The 16,545-nt window shown below is 39.1% G+C and overlaps 1 protein-coding gene across 1 annotated transcript in view; it reads right to left on the minus strand.

The window, feature by feature from the left end:
* Nucleotides 1-16,545, minus strand: part of LOC124773078 (protein FAN-like) — a 237,374-nt gene that overhangs the window by 160,772 nt on the left and 60,057 nt on the right. The gene's annotated exons all lie outside the window — the stretch shown is intronic.

Here is a 16,545-nt window from a genome sequence, read left to right on the forward strand (position 1 = left end):
AGCTTTTGGTCACAGCCTTCACCAGCAAAAGAGAAATAGAGAAACATACAGCATTCATGCACACAAGCAACCACACCTCAAGCATGCATGACTGCCAATACTGACAGCTCAGGCCAGAATGACTCTGGAAGACCTTCAGGATTTGATGAAGATAATTTAAATGCATTAATCCACAATGATCCACATCAGTGCGCTCGAGAACTGGCAAATATGATGAACTGTGATTGTTCCATCATCATGCGACATTTTCATCCAATGGGAAGGTTCAAAAATCAGATGTATGGGTACCGCATTTTCTAAGCCAAAATCACAAAAATCAGCGGATGGCCTTATGTGGATATCTGCTTGCTCATTGGCTCATGACCAACACTGACCTTTCCTATCCAGTATAGTTATTGATGACAGGAAATGTCTTTACATTAACATAAGGAAAAGAAAGGAATGGTTGAGCCCAAACAAACCAGCAACTCCCAGTACAAAGACTTGTGTGCAGCCACAAAAGATAATCTTATGCATCTGGTGGAACAGCAATGGTGTGGTGTACCATGAATTGCTTCATCGAGATGTAACCATCACTGCTGACATCTGACATTTATTGTTAACAACTGAGACATCTTGCAGACACAATCCACGACCAGAGACCAGTAGGACCACGTGAAGTGCTGCTACTCCACAATAATGTCCCCCCCCCCCCCCTTCCGGTATTATTCTGCTAGAATGATAAAAAACATTATGCAGGAGCTGGGATGGGAAGTCACTCCACCCATGACTTATTCACCTGACCTTGTGCCTTCAGATTTTCACCTTTTCTGCTCTCTATTGAACAACTTTGAAGGAACCTCTTTTCCAGATGAGAATGCACTCCGAACATGGCTCAACGAGTTCTTAGTCTCAAAACTACATAGTTTCTATAGTTGTGGACTCAAGAAGATACCCTAGCATTGGCAGACTGCTGTAAATAGTGAAGGAGAATATGTTACTAATGACTAAAGTCTCCGTTATGTGCACCTATTGCACTTATTAAACTTATGGAAAAATGCTATGAGCTTATGCACCAACCCAAGAGGTGCCTGAGCAATTACAATGGGTCAGACATTACACTCACACTTGCAACAGCAGTATCACCCCTTGAGGGACAACTTAAGTCAGCTGAACGTGTAACTCAGTGTACTAATGCTTGCACAAGTATTCCAGTTTGAACAGACTGCTGATAGACCAGCACTAGAATTCTGAGAAGCTGAGAAACATGGCTGAAGAATGAGAAGAAGAAGAAGAAGAAGAAGAAGAAGAAGAAGAAGCAGTGTCGGGTTCAACACTACATCACTACACTATGTTTGGCTAGCACAACTACCATTACCAGTAAAAGCAACTGTGGTGACGAGTGACAAATGGACATCAGTTCTTTACTGTCAGTACCAGATGAAGTTAATGTGATGATGAAACAAGCAAAAATTTTGGTGGTGACGCAAGCTCAGGTGAAACTGCCACTATATGAGAAGAGCAGCAGCTGAACATTAATGAAGAACTCCAAAATCTACTATGTCAAACAGACACACTTCAGAAGTAGTTATTGGAACTGCCAGTGAAGAACTGGACCTGCACCAAACTAAAGATGATAGTCACTTATTCCAATGACAGAACCAGATGGACAACCAAATGACATGCACAAGGGAATTATCATCATTCAGTGTGCTGATCGACAGGCATTTTGGCAATCAGACCACAAGGTGCACATATCCATGTGTGTTGCTAAACAATCCCTGAAGCCTGCAGCGAACACAGAAAGCCACACTGCTGCACAAAAGTGTCAAATCATAAACAAAGCAGTCATTATTAACCCTGGAAGCACCACAGACATCAAATTCAAAATTAACCAAGACACTGCACTTAAAATTGATCCATTTAACAGTGACAAATCAATCACAGCCACACACACAGCACACCAAGCATGTTTGTTTACAAAAATGCACCCTTTGTATATGGTGTGCAAGCAAGTAAACTGTAGCTACCTTATCAAATCAGGTTCAGATGTACGCACACAACCAAACATACAGAACGAAACTGCACCAGTCAGCGCACCGCTCCACCTTACTGCAACCACCAACTTGACCATTACAACATATGGTGGATGTGAATAACAGGTGACCTGGGTTTCATTCTAAACTTCAAATGGAAGTTCATGCAAGCAACTGTTATTGAGCCAATGTTGGGAGCAGATTTCACTCAACACCAAGGACCAGAAATAAATCTCCATATGACACAGATCAAGAGGGGCAGTGAGATGGTCATAGATAAAATAGGTGAAAATACTATCAATGTCACCACTTCGCCCCATACTTTTGTTGTACCAGAAGACAGACAGGAAGTTATTGGCCACAGGTAAAGAGAAGTATACCAGGATGCACCATATTAAGACAAGACCATATTAAGACAGTCTCTCAATGGTTGCAAATATTGGCATAGAACTGTTTTTCCAATGCAGGGCAGAATATGAGGAAATGTTACAAATGGGTATCATTTGACATCCAATGGGCAAAACTATTACACCTTGTGAAGAAGAACAGAGGCACCTGGAGGTCCTGCAGAGAGTACTCTGCTGTGACTGCACATACCTTCCCTGACTACTACCCAGACCCTAATATAAAAGATTTATGAATGTATTAGCCAGAGCTACAATTTTTATCATGACTGACTATAAAAAATCTCATAACCAGATTCCAGTGGCAGAGGAAGACATCCCCAAGTCCACAGTGAGACACCTTTTCGTCTTTCTGAGTATCTTCATGTTCTATACAGTCTAAAATATGCCACAGGGTCATGGCAGCATTTTGTAGGTGAAGTGCTATGGGGATTGAATTTCTGTTTTGTCTATCTAAATGATATTTTGGTGTTTCTCAGACAGCACCATCACATGCAAAACACCTCAATGCAGTGGTTGACAGGATATGCAAACACGGTTTAATGCTGAACAAAACAAAATGTGTTCTGTGCCATAAATAAGTAACATTCCTCAGGCATACAATTTCTGTGGCCAGTATCTGTCATCTCAAAGAGAAAATAAATGGTGTTAAGAACACCTCATGCCCAACAGCAGCTAGTAATATTCCTGAGAATCAGTAACTTCAACTAACAACACCTTCCAGAAGCAGCGGTGATACAGGTACTGCTGCCAGCAGCACTGCCAGATAACAATACCATAGGCCATCATATCCTGCCATGGATGTCAGTGATCCAATCTGCATTTGAAAAGGTAAAAGCCAACTTACAAAAAGCAGTTCTTTTGTCTTATCTTGTCTGTAATACACTATTAGCCATAGTGATATATGCCAGCCAGCATGTAGCTCTCCATCAACGTGAAGTGTTGGAAACCTTTAATTTTTCCCCCTGTAAAATGATTGAGGTACAAAGCAAATGAAGTAAATATGACTGGGAGATCGTGGTTATCTATGAAGTTGTGCAGCACTTCCATCCTTATGTCGAAGCCAGACCATTTGTAGTCTACACAGACCATAAATCAATTACTTCTGCTTTCAAGAAACTCAAGGGGGGTTGTTCTCACCAACTATTTTGCCAACTAGAATTCACTGCTCAAATTAAAATGGACACATGACAATAAGAGGGCAGAAAATGTAGTTGCTGCTTCTTTTTTCAGAACTGATGCAAGTTCTTGTGCAATACATTATAAACAGTACAGTACAGTGTAACCAAAGACAAACAGTTACATGAGTATTTACAAAGCAATTCAACCTCTGCAAAGTCAGCAGACTGATAAACAAACATGTCGGAGAATTTACAGAAGCAACAGTCCATTTCTCCCACAGTCACGCAGATCATGTGCGCCCACTTCCACCGCCTGATGGGTATCAATATATTTCTACAGATTTTGAATGATACACTTGTTGGGCACAAGTATTGACAGTTAGTGACATCTCAGGGGAAACAACGACAAGAGCCATTTTAATAGTATGGATTTCCCACTTTAGCTGTCAAGCTTATGTCACTGCTGATCATGGGGGTCAATTTGAGTTGACATATTATGAGAACTACTTATTTCAACTTTCTGCACTCTTCCAGTTAGGTACGAATTAAACCATTTGTGCACTGTCCCACTCATGCCACAATACTTGAGCTTGTCTAGCAGAATTTCATGATTTACACAATCAAAAGCCTTTGAGAGATCACAAAAAATCCCAACGGGTGGTGTTCGGTTATTCAGATCATTCAAAATTTGATTGGTGAAAGCATATATGGCATTTTCTGTTGAAAAACCTTTCTGGAAACCGAACTGACATTTTGTTAGTACTTCATTTTTACAGATATGTGAAGCTACTCTTGAATACATTACTTTCTCAAAAATTTTGGATAAAGCTGTTAGAAGGGAGATTGGACGGTAAATGTTGACATCAGACCTATCCCCCTTTTTATGCAAAGGTATAACAATAGCATATTTCAGTCTATCAGGGAAAATGCCATGTTCCAGAGAGCTATTACACAGGTGGCTGAGAATCTTACTTATCTGTTGAGAACAAGCTTTTAGTATTTTGCTGGAAATGCCATCAATTCCATGTGAGTTTTTGCTGTTAAGCAAGTTTATTATTTTCCTAATTTCAGAGGGAGAAGTGAGTGAGATTTCAATTGCATCAAATTGCATAGGTATGGCCTCTTCCATTAACAGCCTAGCATCTTCTAATGAACACCTGGATCCTACTATATCCACAACATTTAGAAAATGATTATTAAAAATAATTTCAACTTCTGACTTTTTGTTCGTAAAGTTTTCATTCAATTTGATGGTAATACTGTCTTCCTCTGCTCTTGGTTGACCTGTTTCTCTTTTAATAATATTCCAAATTGTTTTAATTTTATTATCAGAGTTGCTGATTTCAGACATGATACACATACTTCTGGATTTTTTAATAACATTTCTTAATATAACACAGTAGTTTTTATAATGTTTGATAGTTTCTGGGTCACTACTCTTTCTTACTGTCAGATACATTTCCCTTTTCCGGTTACAAGATATTTTTATACCCTTAGTAAGCCATGGTTTGTTACAAGGTTTCTTACGAGTATATTTAACTATTTTCTTGGGGAAGCAGTTTTCAAATGCATTTACAAAAATATCATGAAATAAATTATATTTTAAATTGGCATCAGGTTCATGGTACACCTCATCCCAGTCTAACTGCTGCAGGCTTTCCCTGAAATTTGCAATTGTTAAATTGTTGACTGAACGTACTACTTTGGAGGACTGTTTAGTATTGCTGAATGGGGCTATGTCATATATTGTAACTAGCTGTGCACCATGATCAGAAAGACCATTCTCAACAGGCTGAGCATTTATCTGGTTAAACTTATCTTGGTCTATAAAGAAGTTATCTATCAGTGAGCTGCTATCCTTTACCACCCGAGTAGGAAAATCAATAACGGGTGTCAAATTGAAAGAACCGGGTAATACTTCAAGGTCATTTTTCCTATTACCCTCTTTCAGAGAATCTACATTGAAGTTCCCACAAATAATAATTTGCTTCCCCCCTGTCTGACAGATAGCACAACAAGGAGTCCAAATTTTTCAGAAATAGATTCAAACCTCTAAGCTATGTCCTTCACCAACACCCCGCCAATAGAGACCAGAAAGTTTTCATCCACAAGGTATCTTAGAATGTACTCACATGTGATGCTAAGGACAAATACAGTGTGCCCATCACTACAACTGCCATACTCTGGATGTTTCAAAGCACTCAAACGTGATGAACATGTGACGCAAATGATGTGCAATGGAAAATCACTAGCAGTATCACTGGAACACATCAAACTGGCATATTTGCTGACACCAGATGTCCTTCCTTAATGACAAGAACCTGGGATCCACATCAACAACTTCAGACCAACCCAGTAGTTGGCCTAGCCTCTCATCCCCAGGGTCACACTCACCTCAGCAAACAAGTCCACAAAAATCAATAGACACACCAGCAGTTTACAGGTAGAGCAGGGTGATGGGTATGTTATAAATACCTGCACATTCCGGAAGCTCAATTTTACCATGTGCGGTTGTAGGGGAAACATCAACTTGTGACAATGATTAAAAGTGTATATGTTAGTCTCTGGTCTACTGACCTAACTTTGCTAATGTTCATGTTTTCTCTTAGTTGTTTGAGAGTTTCTTCTTTACTAACCATTATCAAAGTGTATTTTTGAGTCCTGAAAATAAAATCTGTCTGTTCTGTTATGGGAATGTCAGTGAGTTTTTATCATGTTTGTTATGGAAGATCATATAAGATCATATGTTTATTTTTTCATTGCACGTAATATGGGATTGTTATGTGATAGTACAATTTTAGAGGTGAATTTCACTGTAGGGAGCTGAGAGTCTGTGTATGTGAAAAACTGTTAAACCTGTGAATAAGAGGACAAACTCAACACTAGCAGATATGTAAGTACTACTGGCCTCTCACAGAAACAAAAATGTCCAAGTATCAGCAAGAACAAATAAACCAAAAATCTCAGAAGGAGGTAGGCTTGCCTGTATTCATCTTGTAGTAGTTCACCAAAATGTGTAGCTACTGAAATTAAAATCTTGTTAGAAAATAAACTAAAGCGGTGAAGTGATAAATCTACTGAAAGGAAAACAGGCAGAGAAAAAAGTCAATGTGTGTTAGTTAGTGTATGCCAACAAGCTTTAAGGATACATTTGCAAACAAATTTATCAACTTATCTGTTTCATACACCAAATGGGACGGGGTGAAATCTTCTTCTTCACTCCAAATATTAGGTTGGTGTCTGTCTAGTCTTATTCTGTCTCAACAATTATAATTTTTAACTTTTAGGGATAATCTTTCATTGTATATTTTCAGATGCTCAAGCAATTTCAAAGGATTGTCAATTCTTTCACAGAGACAGTCATTTTTAACACTGGTAATTCCATGATTGTTTCATTTTTATCCTGCCTGTAATGATACAGCATTTCATTCTTCCAAAAAAAAAAAAAAAAAAAAAAAAAAAACTTCATTTCTTGTACCTGCATTCTACTTATCTGTTTCTCAGTTAGGATCCATCAATGAATTCAATTTGCAAGTATGGTACAGAAATTGAATAGAATTTCATTATTCTCCTCTTCTTTTCATTCTTTCTCATGCTCATGGTTCCACATGGAAAACAGAGCTCATTTATTTATTGTTTGTTAAACATCTTGGCTTTAGTCTTAAGATATTTTGCATCCCATATATCCTTCATTAATTTCCCATGAAAGAAGGAAACATTGACTTGTGATCTTTAAGTCATAATCATCATGTAGCAACCACAAAGACTCAGACAGCAAGCACAATTATGTTATTTCTCACAACATAACTTTAAGTCAAGAAGACAACATGGAAATTAAAGAGTAAGAGGTCAGAAGATATAGATCATGTTCCAGTCTCTGAACTGAAGGAGCCAATAGACAGCATAATGCCTCATTAACAAATGCAATTAATGAGTCCTTCAGGTAAGGTAATTTCTGGAGTACTTAAAGCATTAATGAAATGCGCCCTTACTTAAAAAAGGTACTGTGGAAAATATTGAAAACTATTGGCCAGTTTCACTAATGTCTTCATTCTCAAAAATAATTGAATCTATTATGAAAAACAGACTAATGAATTATACAAGTAAATACAACATTTTAAATGAAGCACAGTCTGGTTTCTGAAGTGAGAAAAGTACAATACTGGACTTCAGGGAGTTTACAAAAGTGGCACTTGAAACTCTTGACAAGAATAACATGTTACAGAGATATTCTTAGACTTGTCCAAGGCTTTTGACACTGCTGATCATAAAATACTACTAAACAAGCTAGATGCACTTGGTGTAAGAGGAATGGCTACAATACTAGAGGTAAAGATGATCTACATGTTGAACTAAAAAATTTATCACTTGTACAGAAGGGAGTAAAGTATGCTGCTATAAAGACTTTTAATGTGCTGCCTAATTATGTTAAATGTACAAGAGAAAATGAAATGCTGTTCAAAGGTACATTAAAAAAATACCTGCTTGACCATCCACTATACTCCTTAGATGAATTCTTTTCCAGAAGTAATGCCCTCCCTTAATAATAGATGTATTTAGTCTCTTAGTTATTGGATGGATGATACAATATTATGCTAATGTTATAGTGTTAATGTTTTTATAATGTTATATTGTGAATTGCTATACTAGTTAAATGAGAGCTTGTAAATGAAAAAAGTGATACTTATCAATATCTATGTCATTGTATTATATTACTATTCTGTAGCATTAATTGTATTTGTACAGTTGTATTGACACGTTCCACATCCAGGCGAATCACTCGCATATACGGATCTATGGAATACGCATACCAAATAAATAAATAAATAAATAAAAGTGGTTCCAGTCTTACCCACAAAATGGGGTGTAAAAGGTGAGGATAGTTCACATATCGGCTGATAATAAAATTCTAGTAAAACAATTGTCAGACAACAACCATTAAACATTCAACATAGGCATTCCATGTGGTAGTGTACTGGGTCCAATTCTATTCTTTATGCATACCAATGACTTCTACATAGTATAAGACAAGGACAAAAAGTTCTCTTTGTTGCTGACAGCAACATCAATGTCACTGATAAAACAACAGAGCTCCTATTGGAGAAAGGAAGGATGTTTATGATTTGACATTGTGTAATAAATTAAAAAAGAATATGAAAAAAATCAAACAGTAAAACAATAAACTGGTAGCCAAGATCGCAGGAATTCTTTTTATTCCATAATTACCAGCTTCGGCAAAACTCAAGCCGCCATCATCAGATCTTAGGACACATGCAGGTTACAACATCAAGGCAAACAATGGTGATATTAATGCCTTGATGTTGTAACCTGTATGTGTCCTAAGATCCGATGATGGCGGCTTTAGTTTCACTGTAACTGGTAATCATGGAATAAAAAGAATTCATGCGATCTTGGCTACCAGTTTATTGCTTTACAAGCATCTAGATCGCTCCCACATGAGCACAATGTGCTCCCCACAAAAATCAAACAGTATGCACCTCAGCATAAAGAGGAGAAACAACTCTGTTATATCAAGCATAGATGACAAACCTTCAGATGGGGTTACAAACATAACATTTTTACAGATGAATATTGGCTGTCAAATGACATGGAATCAACATACTAAGACACTGGCACAAAAATGCCCTCAGCATGTTATATCTTAAAGGTTTTATCATATTTTTCAAACTGCAGTAAACTGCCTTAAGAATAATAAGAAGAAGCAGTGGATGGACTCATTAAATGAAACAACAAGTTTACTGTTACCAGTCTTAGTGACCGGTAACAGTAAACGGTAACCTAAAATGTTCGAATTTAAAGGATGGACTCATTGTAAAGAGCTATTTAAAAAAATTGGGTATCCTCACTGCACCAAGTGAGTACATCTGCCACTTTGTGGTGGATATCAGGGAAAACATTAATTAGTATTTCACTAATAATTATGTACACAATCATGGAACAAAATCCAGTTTGGATTAATATTTGCCAAGGAAAAAAAACAGAAACTCAAATAGTCAGTTTTCTGAATAGAGTGGAGTTATTGCAAAGGGATTGGCAGCATCTTCATGCTCCAGAAGTCGGAGGGGGGGGGGGGGGGGGTCGTCAATGAATGTGGCAAAATTATGTCTTATATCAGAAGCTATCTAAAGCAAATTTTGTGTAAATCAAAGAACACTGTATTATAGGGACCAACAGAATGATGCAGCGCATATGCTAAGACACTGACGTCATACTCAAGAGGATGGAGTTTGCTCTGTTTGACCATACTGATTTGGATTTTCCACGGTTTTCCTGAATCACTTCAAGCAAATACTATTATGGTTTCTGTGTATATTTATATTTTGAGTTATTGTTTTTCAATGTATTGCCATGACAATTCCTATGCCACTGTGAGATAATCCTTAGATGACTAAACATAAATAAGTAAGTAAGAAAGTAAGTAAGTAAGTCAATAAATAAATAAATCAGGTATCTGACATACACTGCTGGATAAAAGGCCCTTCTCCAGGCATTTTGGTATTCGACTATACATATCCATCATGCTGTTGAAGAATGATGATTTCTAAATTTCATCTACCCACATTCCACTAGGTCAACATCTTAGTCTTTTCTTATTTCTTAGAATCTAGCAAAGGATTTCTTTGGTTCACCTACCATCTATTTACCTAGCTCCACATCCCCTCCACCTCCATTCCCACTTTCATGACAGTTAATAGTTCAAAATTTCATACCAATCAGTTCTCGCATGGTGGCAACTGGTAAACTGTAAATGAAAATTTGTATCAGGGGATTTCGAAACACCAAATGTCCAAGGATGTCACTGCCCTTAAACAGATCTAAAAACAGCAATAACCTCCTCTCTTTATCTTCACAGTCAATTTCATGTTTTCATGTGCCATGAACCATGGACCTTGCCATTGGTGGGGAGGCTTGCGTGCCTCAATGATACAGATAGCCATACCGTAAGTGCAACCACAACGGAGGGGTATCTGTTGAGAGGCCAGACAAACGTGTGGTTCCTGAAGAGGGGCAGCAGCCTTTTCAGTAGTTGCAGGGGCAACAGTCTGGATGATTGACTGATCTGGCCCTGTAACACTAACCAAAACGGCCTTGCTGTTGTGGTACTGCGAATGGCTGAAAGCAACTGGAAACTTCAGCCATACTTCTTCCCAAGGGCATGCAGCTTTACTCTATGATTAAATGATGATGGCATCCTCTTGAGTAAAATATTCCGGAGGTAAAATAGTCCCCCATTCGGATCTCCGGACGGGGACTACTCAAGAGGACATTGTTATCAAGAGAAAGAAACTGGCGTTCTACAGATCGGAGCGTGAAATGTGAGATCCCTAAATCGGGCAAGTAGGTTAGAAAATTTAAAAAGGGAAATGGATAGGTTAAAGTTAGATATAGTGGGACTTAGTGAAGTTCGGTGGCACGAGCAACAAGACTTTTGGTCAGGTGAATACAGGGTTGTAAATACAAAATCAAACAGGGGTAATGCAGGAGTAGGTTAAATAATTAATTAAAAATAGGAGTGCGGGTAAGCTACTACAAACAGCATAGTGAACGCATTATTGAGGCCACGATAGACACGAAGCCCACACGTACTACAGCAGTACAAGTTTATATATGAACTAGCTCTGCAGATGATGAAGAAATTGGTGAAATGTATGATGAGATAAAAGAAATTATTCAGATAGTGAAGGGAGATGAAAATTTAATAGTCATGGGTGACTGGAATTCGACAGTAGGAGAAGGAAATGTAGTAGGTGAATATGGATTGGGGCTAAGAAATGAAAGAGGAATCCACCTGGTAGAATTTTGCACAGAGCGTAACTTAATCATAGCTAACACTTGGTTCAAGAATAATGAAAGAGCCCTGGAGATACTAAAAGGTTTCAGATAGATTATATAATGGTAAGACAGAGAGTTAGGAACCAGATTTTAAATTGTAAGACATTTCCAGGAGCAGATGTGGACTCTGACCACAATCTATTGGTTATGAACTGTGGATTAAAACTGAAGAAACTGCAAAAAGGTGGGAATTTAAGCAGATGGGACCTGGATACACTGACAGAACCAGAGGTTGTAAAGAGTTTCAGGGAGAGCATAAGGGAACAATTGAGAGGAATGGGGGAAAGAAATACATTAGAAGAAGAATCGGTAGCTTTGAGGAATGAAATAGTGAAGGCAGCACAGGATCAAGTAGGTAAAAAGACGAGGGCTAGTAGAAATCCTTGGGTAACAGAAGAGATACTGAATCTAACTGATGAAAGGGGAAAATACAAAAATGCAGTAAGTGAAGCAGGCAAAAAGGGATACAAACGTCTCAAAAATGAGATCGACAGGAAGTGCAAAATGGCTAAGCAGTGATGGCTAGAGGACAAATGTGATGATATAGAGACATATCTCACTAGGGGTAAGATAGATACTGCCTACAGGAAAATTAAAGAGACCTTTGGAGAAAAGAGAACCACTTGTATGAATATCAAGAGCTCAGCTGGAAACCCAGTTCTAAGCAAAGAAGGGAAAGCAGAAAGGTGGAAGGAGTATATAGAGGGTCTATACAGGGGCGATGTTCTTGAGGACAATATTATGGAAATGGAAGAGGAGGTAGATGAAGATGAAATGGGAGATATGATACTGCGTGAAGAGTTTCACAGAGCACTGAAAGACCTAAGTCGAAACAAGGCCCCGGGAGTAGACAACATTCCATTAGAACTACTGACAGTCTTGGGAGAGCCAGGCCTAACAAAACTCTACCATCTGGTGAGCAAGATGTATGAGACAGGCGAAATTCCCTCAGACTTCAAGAAGAATATAGTAATGCCAATCCCAAAGAAAGCAGGTGTTGACAGATGTGAAAATTACCGAACTATCAGTTTAATAAGTCACAGCTGCAAAATACTAACCCGAATTCTTTACAGACAAATGGAAAAACTGGTAGAAGCTGACCTTGGGGAAGATCACTTTGGATTCCGTAGAAATGTTGGACCACGTGAGGCAATACTGACCCTACGACTTATCTTAGAAGATAGATTAAGGAAAGGCAAACCTACGTTTCTAGCATTTGTAGACTTAGAGAAAGCTTTTGACAATGTTGACTGGAATACTCTCCTTCAAATTCTGAAGGTGGCAGGGTTAAAATATAGGGAGCAAAATGCTACTTACAAATTGTACAGAAACCAGATGGCAGTTATAAGAGTCGAGGGACATGAAAGGGAAGCAGTAGTTGGGGGTTGGGAAGGGAGTGAGACAGGGTTGTAGCCTCTCCCCGATGCTATTCAGTCTGTATATTGAGCAAGCAGTAAATGAAACTAAAGAAAAATTGGAGTAGGAATTAAAATCCATGGTGAAGAAGTAAAAACTTTGAGGTTTGCCAATGTCTTTGTAATTCTGTCAGGGACAGCAAAGGACTTGAAAGAGCAGTTGAATTGAATGGACAGTGTCTTGAAAGGAGGATATAAGATGAATATCAACAAATGCAAAACAAGGATAATGGAATGGAGTCAAATTAAACCAGGTGTTGCTGAGGGAATTAGATTAGGAAATGAGACACTTAAAGTAGTGCGTGAGTTTTGCTATTTGGAGAGCAAAATAACTGATGATGGTCGAAGTAGAGAGGATATAAAATGTAGACTGGCTATGGCAAGGAAAGCGTTTCTGAAGAAGAGAAATTTGTTGACATCAAGTATAGTTTTAGGTGTCGGGAAGTCTTTCCTGGTAGTATTTGTATGGAGTGTAGCCATGTATGGAAGTGATACATGGATGATAAATAGTTTATACAAGAAGATAAACTTTTGAAATGTGGTGCTACAGAAGAATGCTGAAGATTAGATGGGTAGATCACTTAACTAATGAGAAGGTACTGAATAGAATTGGGAGGTAGAGGAATTTGTGGCACAATTTGACTAGAAGGAGGGTACGACACATTCTGAGGCATCGAGGGATCACCAATTTAGTATTGGAGAGAAGTGTGGAGTGTAAAAATGGTAGAGGGAGACCAAGGGGTGAATACACTAAGCAGATTCAGAAGGATGTAGGCTGCAGTAGGGACTGGGAGATGAAGAAGCTTGCACAGGATAGAGTAGCATGGAGAGCTGCATCAAACCAGTCTCAGGACTGAAGACCACCACAACAACAACAACAACAACAACAACAACATGTGTGGTGTTAAGCTCTTTAAGAAACACTTAGGCTATCCAAACCATGACATCAATCTACAAATGTATCATCAGCATATCACAAAAATTCTGTTGGTTTTAAAACTACTGACCCTGAGTGCCTGCTTCTCATAATCTTAAACATAAAACTAGCTACATTGGCTTATGTGGCTGGTGTCAAGATGATTAACATTCTTTTGGGTATTATACAGTGTCGTGTCATTATATAATATACTTTAAAATATAAACTATCAAACCATTGTTTCAGCTGTATTACAACAACCTTTCTCAGAACAAGACTGGTTTTGAAGGAAGAATGGTGCCCCTATTTATTGCAAACAATTGGTGTCAATACATCACATTTATGAATCTTTATTGGCCCTACAATAAAATAGGCTAGTCATGGCCAGAGGGACTATCCAGCTTGTCAATTATTAGCGTCTGTCTGCTGACGGGCATAATTTCTTCCTGGTGTGTGATGAAATGCACTGACAGTTTCTCTATAGCTGTTTGTTTAGATTGTCATGTCTGTGCCTGGCAGGGCTTCTGTCCCATGACCGCTTGAGGTCTGTCAAACTAATATAACCACCAGCCAGGACTCCAGAGGTTCGCAGCCATCTTCTCTTTAGATGTTGTCAGGCTGCTTAATAATTTCAATTGCATCTCATATTTTGCATTAACGCGTTCTTGACACTTTTGGCAGTACACAGGCTTCCTGAATGACATTGTCCACAATCAGGGTCGTGTTACTCTATCACCAATTTATTGTGCTACCATTTCCAATAAAATGTAGCATTCACATTTTGTTACTCATTTGCTACTAGTCTCCCTGTCTCACCTACTTAGGCAGCTTCACACTCACAACATAGCTCGTATACTCTGGCAGAATTAAGCTTGGTCACTGCATCCCTGATGGAGCCTATCATGCTGTGGATCCTGTGACTGCTACGGAAAATTAGTTTAAAATGTCATTGGCAGAGAATGCTTCCTAGCTATTCACTAATACCTTTCACATATCGTAAGTGGACAAGTGGAAGCTTCTCTTCCTTGCCTCCTCCTCTTTTCTTAATCCAGTTGGTTTTCGCTGCCTGTTGTTATTCACAATAAAGGATGGCAGCCAAAAACAGTTGCAGGATAGAATTTTTTTATTAAAATTCTTGACCAAGGTTTCGGTACATATAAATATACCTTCATCAGAAGTACATTTCTAAAATTACATCATGCACTGGAGAATAATGAAACAATTATGCCAAAAGGCGTCATCAGTAATTAAAATATCATCTCCATTTGTACGACATGTGTAATGGGTACAGGATCAAAGCGAACAGTTTAACAATGTTGTTATCATACCCATTGCCGCGAAAGGTCTGGTATAGCTTCCTCAATTCTTCTTCATTATTAGTATCACTTAACCCACATGCATGGGTGGTCAGTGCATGCAGACCAGAATATTTCTGAGCTGGGTGATGGTGCTCTCTGCATGCAGGTACCAATTTGTGTCGGATGGCTTCTGGTACTCTCTCTGACCCAGTCTGCCATCAGTGGATATATACACTATGTGATCAAAAGTATCTGGACACCTGGCTGAAAACGTCTAACAAGTTTGAGGTGCCCTCCATCAATAATGCTGGAATTCAGTATGGTGTTGGCCCACCCTTAGCCTTGATGACAGCTTCCACTCTCACAGGCATACGTCCAATCAGGTGCTGGAAGGTTTCTTGGGGAATGGCAGCCCATTCTTTACAGAGTACTGCGCTGAGAAGAGGTATCGATGTCAGTCGGTGGTGCCTGGCATGAAGTCGCCATTCCAAAACATCCCAAAGGTGTTCTATAGGATTCAGGTCAGGACTATGTGCAGGCCAGTCCATTACAGGGATGTTATTGTCGTGTAATCACTTCACCACAGGCCGTGCATTATGAACAGGTGCTCGATCGTGTTGAAAGATGCAATCACCATCCCCAAAATGCTTTTCAACAGTGGGAAGCAAGATGGTGGTTAAAACATCAATGTAGGCCTGTGCTGTGATAGTGCCATGCAAAACAACAAGGGATGCAAGCCCCCTCCACGAAAAACAAGACCACATCATAACACCACCACCTCCAAATTTTACTGTTGGCACTACACACACTGGCAGATGAGGTACACCGGGTATTCACCATACCCACACCCTGCCATCGGATCACCACACTGTGCGCCGTGATTCGTCACTCCACACAATGTTTTTCCACTGTTCAATAATCCAATGTTTATGCTCCTTACATGAAGCAAGGCGTCATTTGGCATTTACCAGTGTGATGTGTGGCTTATGAGCAGCCACTCAACCATGAAATCCAAGTTTTCCCACCTCCCGCCTACTGTCATACAACTTGCAGTGGATCCTGATGTAGTTTGAAATTCCTGTGTGATGGTGTAGATAGATGTCTGCCTATTACACATTATAACCCTCTTCAACTGTTGGCGGTCTCTGTCAGTCAACAGATGAGGTCAGCCTGCACACTTTTGTGCTGTACATGTCCCTTCATGTTTCCACTTCACTATCACATCAGGAAGAGTGGACCTAGGAGTGTTTAGGAGTGTGAAAATCTCACATACAGCTGTATGACACCAGTGACACCCAATCACCTGACCACGTTTGAAGTCTGTGAGTTCTGCGGAGGGCCCCATTCCTCTCTCTCACAATGTCTAATGACTACTGAGTTCACTGATATGGAGTACCTGGCAATAGGTGGCAGTACAATGCACCTAATATGAAAAACGTATGTTTTTCGCGGTGCCCGAATACTTCTGATCACATAGTGTGTACCAACACATCCAAAAATGAAAAAAACACTGTTGTTTTTG

Source organism: Schistocerca piceifrons, chromosome 2 (assembly GCF_021461385.2).
Source record: "Schistocerca piceifrons isolate TAMUIC-IGC-003096 chromosome 2, iqSchPice1.1, whole genome shotgun sequence".
Lineage (NCBI taxonomy): Eukaryota > Metazoa > Arthropoda > Insecta > Orthoptera > Acrididae > Schistocerca > Schistocerca piceifrons.